Here is a 12239-nt window from a genome sequence, read left to right as displayed (position 1 = left end):
AACTTCAACTGAAATTTACACTTTCTCTCCTGACAGATCCTAAATGGCTGGATTGAAAGCAGTCTTCAAACTATCCATTTTAATTGTCTATGGGAAATAATTTTTGAACTGCAGTTATAGCCATTTTGGTTGATTTTGTTTTTTGGGCAATTGTTTCTTAATTATATTTGGTGATTTGATTTTTCTATTAGATGACATGGTAATTGTACATTTTAGCAAAGTAATTATGCAAATTTCTATTTCTGACATAATATGAAGAAAAAAACTATATATGTGAATGAAACTGGTTTCACAAATGGGCTTAGGCAAACTTAATATCTCAATTATTTTAATTAAGAGAACTGTATAAAATGTTTCAAATATTTTGTTTAGTGAGATTTCAGGATAATGAACAAAAAGACATAATTGAAAATAGGTTCATTTTAATCTTATGATTGAAGCAGAAAGTATTTATTCTAAGCCATTGACTGCCCATTGGAATCATGTTGGAGTTATTTAAGCAAATACCAATATCCATTTGGGAATTTCACCTGTGCATCAGTATTTTTAAAAGCTCCCCAGGTGATTTTAATGGCCATCCAATGTTCACAACCACTGAACAAGGCTACCCTAAAGTAAACTCATCTAAATATTTATTAAGCCTGATATGGCTAAAAATGAGATAGGAATTATGAAATAAGTGTATTCCATAATTGAAGTAAGCCTTAGTTACCATACTTAAGGAGCTTATATTGCACTAGAAAAGATTAAAGTGAAACAAATTTAAAAATTTCAGAAAGTGACATAATTAAAACCTAACTGTGACGGACAATTTGTTCTAAAGATATTCTGAGAATAAAGAAATCATGAAAGAGTAATGATTAAAGAACTACAAGAAGCCAGGCCCCAGTCTGGGCTTCTAATTGTGGTAGCTATGGTAGCCAGCCCCCAAGATGACTCCTAGGAAGCCCCACCTCCTGGTATTCACTTTCTTGTGTGGCTTTTCTCTTATTCTGTCTCTCACTCTCTTTTAATCCTCTCTCTCACTCTCTTTTTTTCTCTCTCATTAAAAATTATTTGCTCTCCCTTACTTTTTCCTCCCCTTTCTCTCTCCCTCTCTCTCTCATTAATAAGTCTGGAGAAAGCCAGATGTGAGGACACTCGGGCAGCTTATGGAGAGGTCATGTGGTGAGGAATGGAGGCCTCGGCCAACAGCCAGTAACCATGTGAGTGAGCTTTTAAGTGGATTCCTTAACACCAGTCAAGGTTAGAGATGACTATAGCATCAGTTCACAGCTTGACTGCCACCTCATGAGAGACCTTGAGCCATAAAAATTCGGGCCAAGAATGGAAAACAAGGCACTGGGAAGAACATCATGAGCAAAGGAATGAAGAGGGGCTGAAATGCTATGTTGTCATATTCTGGCTGGAAACACAGGTATGTTGGTAAGAAGTGTGGTGTGGGGGAGTGTGGGGAACATAGAATATCGAGGCTATTGAAAAATGTTCTAAGCACTTAATGTGAGAGGGGATAAGGAGCCATTGGGCATTTGTTTTATTTTCCCTCTCAAAAGTTTGGAAACTTAATTTCTGAAAACACCATAATTCAAATGCAGAAAAATATTGTTTCTAAATTAGCAAGAGGAAAACCAGACCATTGATTTGTATAGAAATAGATGAGCACTACTCTTGTGAAAAAATGTATAGGTGGACTGACCTCCTTGGAGCAAAGGGTTGGAAAAGAAAAGGAGAGATTTGATATATGAGATGAAATTTATCAATCACTAGTAAACACTGAAACCAACAACAAATTTATATACCATAGATCAATGATAGCCTGATCCTCCATCTAAAAATATCTAAATATGTATTAGATAGAGAGCAAAATCTGTTTTTTAAAATTAAGACTTGATTTCCAACATTGGTTCAATGTGATTTCAAATATATTTATTAAAACTTACTACATAAAATGGCACACCGGGAGATTATGTCCTGCATCTGGCTCGGAGGGTCCTACACCCACAGAGTCTCGCTGCTTGCTAGCACAGCAGTCTGAGATCAAACTGCAAGGCCACAGCGAGGCTGGGGGAGGGGTGCCCACCATTGCCCAGGCTTGATTAGGTAAACAAAGCAGCCAGGAAGCTCAAATTGGGTGGCGCCCATCACAGCTCAAGGAGGCCTGCCTGCCTCTGTAGGCTCCACCTCTGGGGGCAGGGCACAGACAAACAAAAAGACAGCAGTAACCTCTGCAGACTTAAATGTCCCTGTCTGACAGCTTGGAAGAGAGTAGTGGTTCTCCCAGCACTCAGCTGGAGATCTGAGAACAGGAAGATTGCCTCTTCAAGTGGGTACCTGACCCCCGAGCAGCCTAACTGGGAGGCACCCCCCAGTAGGGACAGACTGACACCTCACACGGCCGGGTACTCCTCTGAGACAAAACTTCCAGAGGAATGATCAGGCAGCAGCATTTGCAGTTCACGAAAATCCGCTCTTCTGCAGGCACCGCTGCTGACACCCAGGCAAACAGGGTCTGGAGTGGACCTCTAGCAAACTCCAACAGACCTGCAGCTGAGGGTCCTGTCTGGTAGAAGGAAAACTAACAAACAGAAAGGACATCCATACCAAAAACCCATCTGTACATCACCATCATCAAAGACCAAAAGTAGATAAAACCACAAAGATGGGGAAAAAACAGAGCAGAAAAACTGGAAACTCTAAAAAGCAGAGCACCTCTCCTCCTCCAAAGGAACGCAGTTCCTCACCAGCAGTGGAACAAAGCTGGACAAAGACTGACTTTGACAAGTTGAGAGAAAAAGGCTTCAGACGATCAAACCACTATGAGCTACAGGAGGAAATTCAAGCCTAAGGCAAAGAAGTTAAAAACTTTGAAAAAGAATTAGACGAATGTATAACTAGAATAACCAATACAGAGAAGTGCTTAAAGGAGCTGATGGAGCTGAAAGCCAACACTTGAGAACTACGTGAAGAATGCAGAAGCCTCAGGAGCTGATGCAATCAACTCGAAGAAAGGGTAACAGCGATGGAAGATGAAATGAATGAAATGAAGCAAGAAGAGAAGTCTAGAGACAAAAGAATAAAAAGAAATGAACAAAGCCTCCAAGAAATATGGGACTATGTGAAAAGACCAAATCTACGTCTGATTGGTGTACCTGAAAGTGACGGGGAGAATGGAACCAAGTTGGAAAACACTCTGCAGGATATTATCCAGGAGAACTTCCCCAATCTAGCAAGGCAGGCCAACATTCAGATTCAGGAAATACAGAGAATGCCACAAAGATACTCCTCAAGAAGAGCAACTCCAAGACACATAATTGTCAGATTCACCAAAGTTGAAATGAAGAAAAAAATGTTAAGAGCAGCCAGAGAGAAAAGTCGGGTTACCCACAAAGGGAAGCCCATCAGACTAACAGCGGATCTCTCAGCAGAAACTCTACAAGCCAGAAGAGAGTGGGAGCCAATATTCAACATTCTTAAAGAAAAGAATTTTCAACCCAGAATTTCATATCCAGCCAAAGTATGCTTCATAAGTGAAGGAGAAATAAAATACTTTACAGACAAGCAAATGCTGAGAGATTTTGTCACCACCAGGCCTGCCCTAAAAGAGCTCCTCAAGGAAGCACTAAACACGGAAAGGAACAACCAGTACCAGCCACTGCAAAATCATGCCAAATTGTAAAGACCATCGAGGCTAGGAAGGAACTACATTAACTAATGAGCAAAATAACCAGCTAACATCATAATGACAGGATCAAATTCACAAATAACAATATTAACTTTAAATGTAAATGGGCTAAATGCTCCCATTAAAAGACACAGACTGGCAAATTGGATAAAGAGTCAAGACTCATCAGTGTGCTGTATTCAGGAAGCCCATCTCACATGCAGAGACACAGTAGGCTCAAAATAAAGGGATGGAGGAAGATCTACCAAGCAAATGGAAAACAAAAAAAGACAGGAGTTGCAATCCTAGTCTCTGATAAAACAGACTTTAAACCAACAAAGATCAAAAGAGACAAAGAAGGCCATTACATAATGGCAAAGGGATCAATTCAGCAAGAAGAGCTAACTATCCTAAATATATATGCACCCAATACAGGAGCACCCAGATTCATAAAGCAAGTCCTGAGTGACCTACAAAGAGACTTAGACTCCCACACAATAATAATGGGAGACTTTAACACCACACTGTCAACATTAGACAGATCAATGAGACAGAAAGTTAACAAGGATACCCAGGAATTGAACTCAGCTCTGCACCAAGCGGACCTAATAGACATCTACAGAACTCTCCACCCCAAATCAACAGAATATACATTTCTTTCAGCACCACACCCCACCTATTCCAAAATTGACCACACACTTGGAAGTAAAGCTCTCCTCAGCAAATGTAAAAGAACAGAAATTATAACAAACTGTCTCTCAGACCACAGTGCAATCAAACTAGAACTCAGGATTAAGAAACTCACTCAAAACCGCTCAACTACATGGAAACTAACAACCTGCTCCTGAATGACTACTGGGTACATAACGAAATCAAGGCAGAAATAAAGATGTTCTTTGAAACCAACGAGAACAAAGACACAACATACCAGAATCTCTGGGACACATTCAAAGCAATGTGTAGAGGGAAATTTATAGCACTAAATGCCCACAAGGGAAAGCAGGAAAGATCCAAAATTGACACCCTAACATCACAATTAAAAGAACTAGAAAAGCAAGAGCAAACACATTCAAAAGCTAGCAGAAGGCAAGAAATAACTAAAATCAGAGCAGAACTGAAGGAAATAGAGACACAAAAAACTCTTCAAAAATTAATGAATCCAGGAGCTGGTTTTTTGAAAAGATCAACAAAATTGATAGACTGCTAGCAAGACTAATAAAGAAGAAAAGACAGAAGAATCAAATAGATTCAATAAAAAATGATAAAGGGGATATCACCACCGATCCCACAGAAATACAAACTACCATCAGAGAATACTACAAACACCTCTACGCAAATAAACTAGAAAATCTAGAAGAAATGGATAAATTCCTCAACACATACAGCCTCCCAAGACTAAACCAGGAAGAAGTTGAATCTCCGAATAGACCAATAACAAGCTCTGAAATTGTGGCAATAATCAGTAGCTTACCACCCAAAAAGAGTCCAGGACCAGATGGATTCACAGCTGAGTTCTACCAGAGGTACAAGGAGGAGCTGGTACCATTCCTTCTGAAACTATTCCAATCAATACAAAAAGAGGGAGTCCTCCCTAACTCATTTTATGAGGCCAGCATCGTCCTGATACCAAAGCCTGGCAGAGACACTACCAAAAAAGAGAATTTTAGACCAATATCCTTGATGAACATTGATGCAAAAATCCTCAATAAAATACTGGCAAACCGAATCCAGCAGCACATCAAAAAGCTTATCCACCAGGATCAAGTGGGCTTCATCCCTGGGATGCAAGGCTGGTTCAACATACGCAAATCAATAAATGTAATCTAGCATATAAACAGAACCAAAGACAAAAACCACATGATTATCTCAATAGATGCAGAAAAGGCCTTTGACAAAATTCAACAACCCTTCATGCTAAAAACTCTCAATAAATTAGGTATTGATGGGACGTATCTCAAAATAATAAGAGCTATCTATGACAAACCCACAGCCAATATCATACTGAATGGGCAAAAACTGGAAGCATTCCCTTTGAAAACTGGCACAAGACAGGGATGCCCTCTCTCACCACTCCTATTCAACATAGTGTTGGAAGTTCTGGCCAGGGCAATCAGGCAGGAGAAGGAAATAAAGGGTATTCAATTAGGAAATGAGGAAGTCAAATTGTCCCTGTTTGCAGATGACATGATTGTATATCTAGAAAACCCCATTGTCTCCCCCCAAATCTCCTTAAGCTGATTAGCAAATTCAGCAAAGTCTCAGGATACAAAATCAATGTACAAAAATCACAAGCATTCTTGTACACCAATCACAGACAAACAGAGAGCCAAATCATGAGTGAACTCGCATTCACAATTGCTTCAAAGAGAATAAAATACCTAGGAATCCAACTTACAAGGGATGTGAAGGACCTCTTCAAGGAGAACTACAAACCACTGCTCAATGAAATAAAAGAGGATACAAACAAATGGAAGAACATTCCATGCTCATGGGTTGGAAGAATCAGTATTGTGAAAATGGCCATACTGCCCAAGGTAATTTATAGATTCAATGCCATCCCCATCAAGCTACCAATGACTTTCTTCACAGAATTGGAAAAAACTACTTTAAAGTTCATATGGAACCAAATAAGAGCCCGCATCACCAAGTCAATCTTAGGCCAAAAGAACAAAGCTGGAGGCATCACGCTACCTGACTTCAAACTATACTACAAGGCTACAGTAACCAAAACAGCATGGTACTCGTACCAAAACAGAGATATGGATCGATGGAACAGAACAGAGCCCTCAGAAATGATGCCGCATATCTACAACTATCTGATCTTTGACAAACCTGACAAAAACAAGCAATGGGGAAAGGATTCCCTATTTAATAAATGGTGCTGGGAAAACTGGCTAGCCATATGTAGAAAGCTAAAACTGGATCCCTCCCTTACACCTTATACAAAAATTAATTCAAGATGGATTAAAGACTTAAATGTTAGACCTAAAACCATAAAAACCCTAGAAGAAAACCTAGGCAGTACCATTCAGGACATAGGCATGGGCAAGGACTTCATGTCTAAAACACCAAAAGCAATGGCAACAAAAGCCAAAATTGATGAATGGGATCTCATTAAACTAAAGAGCTTCTGCACAGCAAAAGAAACTACCATCAGAGTAAACAGGCAACCTACAAAATGGGAGAAAATTTTTGCAACCTACTCATCTGACAAAGGGCTAATATCCAGAATCTACAATGAACTCAAACAAATTTACAAGAAAAAAACAAACAACCCCATCAAAAAGTGGGCGAAGGACATGAACAGACACTTCTCAAAAGAAGATATTTATGCAGCCAAAAAACACATGAAAAATGCTCATCATCACTGGCCATCAGAGAAATGCAAATCAAAACCACAATGAGATACCATCTCACACCAGTTAGAATGGCCATCATTAAAAAGTCAGGTAACAACAGGTGCTGGAGAGGATGTGGAGAAATAGGAACACTTTTACACTGTTGGTGGGACTGTAAACTAGTTCAACCACTGTGGAAGTCAGTGTGGCGATTCCTCAGGGATCTAGAACTAGAAATACCATTTGACCCAGCCATCCCATTACTGGGTATATACCCAAAGGACTATAAATCATGCTGCTATAAAGACACATGCATATGTATGTTTATTGCGGCACTATTCACAATAGCAAAGACTTGGAGCCAACCCAAATGTCCAACAACAATAGACTGGATTAAGAAAACGTGGCACATATACACCATGGAATACTATGCAGCCATAAAAAATGATGAGTTCATGTCCTTTGTAGGGACATGGATGAAACTGGAAATCATCATTCTCAGTAAACTATCACAAGGACAAAAAAACAAACACCATGTGTTCTCACTCATAGGTGGGAATTGAACAATGAGAACACATGGACACAGGAAGGGGAACATCACACACCGGGGACTGTTGTGGGGTAGAGGGAGGTGGGAGGGATAGCATTTGGAGATACAACTAATGCTAAATGACGAGTTAATGGGTGCAGCACACCAACATGGCACATGGATACATACGTAACAAACCTGCACATTGTGCACAGGTACCCTAAAACTTAAAGTACATTAATAAAAAAAAAAACTTACTACATGAACAAAAATTAATTGGGTGTCTTATACATTTTTCACACAGTCACTTATTTCCTACAAAGCATATAAATACTAAATTGAAAGTCCAAGGGCAGCAGTTTTTCATTTTTTCATGATGTTGTAATAGGAGCAGGAAAGAATTTTATGAATGAAAATTCACCTGGTTTAAGTACAAGCTCATAGCCGTCTTTTTGCTGTTGGAATGTTTACCTAAGGAATTTTGCCTTAGGCAAGTCTCTGCTTTTAGAATAAATCAGATCAACCTCAATTTTATCAATGTTTTGCTTTTGGCCCACTATTTATTTTGCAAGTAAAACTCAAAATCAACAGTTGGGTCTAGGGTGAACATTAAGGAAACTGTGCCCACAGTACAGGGTCTGCATAAACCACCTTTGGGGAATAATTTACTTTTTCTTGTCCACATTTATTCAGAAAACAAGATAGAGCATCTTCTTAAGTCAAAACAATTGTTTCCATTTTAAAGCAATGAACAGTTAGTATATACATTTCAGGAAACCAGAAAAAATAAGTTATTTTTAACTGTTTATTGTAACACCAACAAACAGAACATATCACTACTATATTTTTCTTTCTTTACTTCTATATTTTTTTTCCCTGTAGCCTTAAAGGGTTTTTAACATTTAAGTTTTAGACAATTTGAGTTTCCATCTCACTGTGGAGGAAAATGCACTGTGCAACCTAGTATCTTTAAGGATACTATGGGACTTATTTCTTATAATTATATCTAGTTTGAATTTTTAGCTTCGACTGATTTTTTTATCTCATTTGTCTCTGACCTCCCTTATCTTTCTTTGGTGTCCCAACATAGAACAGAACCCTCTGTTTTTAATTCAAAATATAGTCCAAACAAGACACTTATCAAAAGTTTTTGTGTAATAGACTTTTACTGTTGATTTGGTGAGTAGTTATACTGAGTGATAGCACTACAGATAAGATTAATATTAGACATTGAGTTCTTAAGAGTTCCTTGGCTATTTGTACTATTGAGAATTTCTCATTTTGTAACTTTTTCTTGATAGTGGTCTTCCATCTTCTTTCATCTCTAGACTTCCTCAGGACCTCTCTTATGCTTGTCCCTGGAAACTAAAAGTTCTTCCCAGTTTCTTATGCAGAGCAATTCAGTGCTGTCCTTATTTATCCTTATCTCGTAACTGGCCACATCTTAAGACCTATCTTTCCCCAAATGCCATGACCCTTCAGAGGTTTTTTGGCTTGTTTTGCTTTTGCTAATCAAAAGAGAGTTCTCTCCTAAAAGGAACTGACCTGCAGTATTTGACTCCTTCCACCCTCATCCCAGCCTTCTCTAGGAGTGTGGATCAATTCAGAAGATAGTCCTACATCTTTAAACAGGATGAGTCAGGCAATGGTACTAGTACTTGTGTGGTATTCTCTCCTGTATTTTTTAAACCTTCCGATAATCTGGTAATTACCTGTCATTTCTGTTGATGGAAGAATTAGATGATTGGGATCCCAACACGATGCATCTGTCAGCAGCATTGACTCATCATCCCTGTATGCCAAGGTTTTCCCTGATGTGAAAAGTGGAGGATTAATTAGTCAGTGGCTTTCACTCCTCCCCCTCTTTTGTTTTTAAATTCTCTCTGTATTCTAGCGTTGTGTTCCTGCTACCTGTTTTATTCTCTAAAAGGGACATCCTGGTATAAGGGGTGGGAGTCAGAAGAACTGGGGATAGTGTAAAAAAAATTATTCTTTCCTTTAGGCAGTCATCTGACCTCCATTTTGTTTAGAGGTCTTAACTGTGAGTATTTAGTTAGGACTTTCTTCCCCCTTTTATCCTATAAACCCTCACAGCCAAGCATACCTCTGTGACTTCTACTGGCCTTTTCCATACTGCACCTGGCTAGCTTATGTTTTATTCTCTTTGTATACAAAGGATAGGACTTAGAGAGTTAGATACAGGGATTATGGTCCCTAAGCAATGCATGCTCAATTACAAATATTAAATTGAGCACAGAACAGTGAACTCTATCTACAAACAGTAACAGATCAGTGTTCAGAATCTGAATGTTCATTTGTCTCACAGGGCCTGCACAAAGAGTACAGGCAAAACTTACCTTAAATATCTTAAATAGGACTTTGACTTGGCTTTCCTCCTCCTATGGCTAATAAATGTCATCATCATCATCACCACTGTCATTGTCATCTCTCACCATGCCTACTCTCCTCCCTCCCTAAAGCACACTCTTTCCCTTCCCCCTCCCTTGCCTGGAGCTAAGTGGACAAGAAATGCAGCACAGAACTCTGAGAGAGCTCAAGGCAAAAAGGGTGTCAGGACCTGGCAGGTGGAGAGAATTGAAGTCACACAGCAGATGATATCAAGAGTGAGTGTGGAGAAAGCAAGGTCATGGGTCAAAGATGCATGAGTTGCTGAGTGGGGAGAAGGAGAAGTTCCAGAAGTGTCAGAAAAGAAACAATCCAATAAAGTAGGAGTAATGTTGTATTTAATAATACACTCTGGGCCAGGTGCAGTGGCTCACTCCTGTAATCCCAGCACTTTGGAAGGCCGAGGCAGGTGGATCCCTTGAGGTCAGGAGTTCGAGACCAGCCCAGCCAACATGGTGAAACCCCGTCTCTACTAAAAATACAAAAATTATCTGGGTGTGGTGGTGGGTGCCTGTAATCCCAGCTGTTCCAGAGGCTGAGGGAGGAAAATTGCTTGAACCTGGGAGGGAGAGGTTGCAGTAAGCCAAGATTGTGCCACTACACTCCAGCCTGGGCAAGAGAGCAAGACTCTGTCTCAAAAAAAGAAAAATAATACACTCTGATTCACGTCAACACTGTTCTCCTAACTCTAATTAGCAATGAGTGAAAAGAAACTGTACCCAAAGCGCTCATCTCTAAAATCATTTTAATGTAGATTAAATTTATATATGATTAAATATCTTATTTATATTCATTAGAGATAGATGTCTAAAATTCAGACATAATCCTCAAATTTTATTTCCACTTCTAATTCCAATTCATCTGCATTACTATTTTTGTTTTTTTTAGCAAAAATAGAACAATAACTTGTCAAAACTTCTCTTGTTCTTCTATGACTTGGATGAGGATAGAGACTGCAGCAAAATGGTCACCATCCGAATCAACTTGAGGACAACAAAGAAGCTAGGATTACAAATTTTGGCAATTCAAATATGGAATAACAGGTTCCTGAAGTATGATTATGCATTGTCTTTCCAAGGAGGCTCCAGGTTCAGCGTAGTTGCATTTAAACTCTGGTTCCAACACTTGCAAACAAGTCCTTGGAACTCGGGGAAGTTAACCTTGCTCAGCTGTACTTTTCTCATCCTTAAGACAGCAATAATAACAGGACCTACCTCATATACGGATGTTGTGAAGAATGATATCATACATGTGAAGCACATACATGGCACACATTAAACTCTGGATAAATATGAACCATTACTGTAACACATACAGGTGATTAAATAAGGACTGGCTACCACAATGTTATCAGATGCTCAAGCGAAAGATATGGGGGACATCTTTAACCCTACCTTTCCTCTCATCACTACAGCAAATCTGTGACAAAGTCCTATCTTTTTAAATTTTAAAATAAATCCTAAATCCATACTCTTCTCTCCACCTCCACTGTAACTGCTGGTACCCAGGGCACCATCATCCCTTCTGGCCAATGGCATCAGCTTCTCACAGGTCCCAGCTTCCAATCTCCTTCCTCTCTAGTCCACTCTCCAAATTGCAGCCAGAGCTGACTTATAAAGCTACAAATACTATCAAGTGCGGGCACTTGATAGTTCTGTCCTCTATTTCTCTCTGTTTTTAGAATAAAACCAAACTCAGTCCCATCACCTTCAGAGTCTGGCTTAATTTGACTCCTGTCTCCCTTATTCACTTCATCTTATTCCACCTTCCTCCTTGCTTGCTTATGCTCAGCCACAATGACCACATTTTAGTTCCTTATCAACATCAACCCTTTCTCCAGGCACTCACTCTTCTCTCAGCCTGCACTGTTCTGTCTCCCATTCTCTCTTTTTTTAATTTATTGATTTACTTATTAAATTTTTTTAATTTTTTATTTATTTTAAATTTTAAATTTTAAATTTTTTATTTTTAATTTTAAATACATAGTAGATAGATATATTTGTGGGGTACATGAGATGTTTTGTCTCCCATCCTCTTAATGGCTGGCTTATTACTATCCTGCAGACTTCAGTTCAAACTCTGCCTTCTAGAGAAGGCTCTGTCTTTCCTGCCCAAGGGGGCCTCCTTTATTAATTGGTAATCTCATCCCCTGGCTTATTTCCTCCATGGCTTTCATCACAACCTGTAATTATCATCTGTATTTTTTGTTGTCTACATCTATGAACAATGACATCAAACACAGTTGTGTGTGGTGTGTTCTCAACAAAGAGTTACCTGTTTCTATAGATGTTTTATACTAGATGTT

The 12239-nt window shown here is 39.1% G+C and overlaps 1 long non-coding RNA gene across 1 annotated transcript; it reads left to right on the top strand.

Annotated features, from left to right (window-relative positions):
- The first annotated feature begins 1041 nt into the window (after nt 1-1041).
- Nucleotides 1042-11640, top strand: LOC134732486 (uncharacterized). Its single transcript, XR_010115708.1, has 2 exons — nt 1042-1417; nt 10823-11640. It is a non-coding gene; the product is annotated as an uncharacterized lncRNA (long non-coding RNA).
- The last annotated feature ends 599 nt before the right edge of the window (nt 11641-12239 follow it).

This window comes from Symphalangus syndactylus, chromosome 14, assembly GCF_028878055.3.
Source record: "Symphalangus syndactylus isolate Jambi chromosome 14, NHGRI_mSymSyn1-v2.1_pri, whole genome shotgun sequence".
Taxonomy (NCBI): Eukaryota; Metazoa; Chordata; class Mammalia; order Primates; family Hylobatidae; genus Symphalangus; species Symphalangus syndactylus.
Note: the sequence above shows the minus strand (reverse complement) of the source record. Positions and strands in the feature narration are given on the sequence as shown.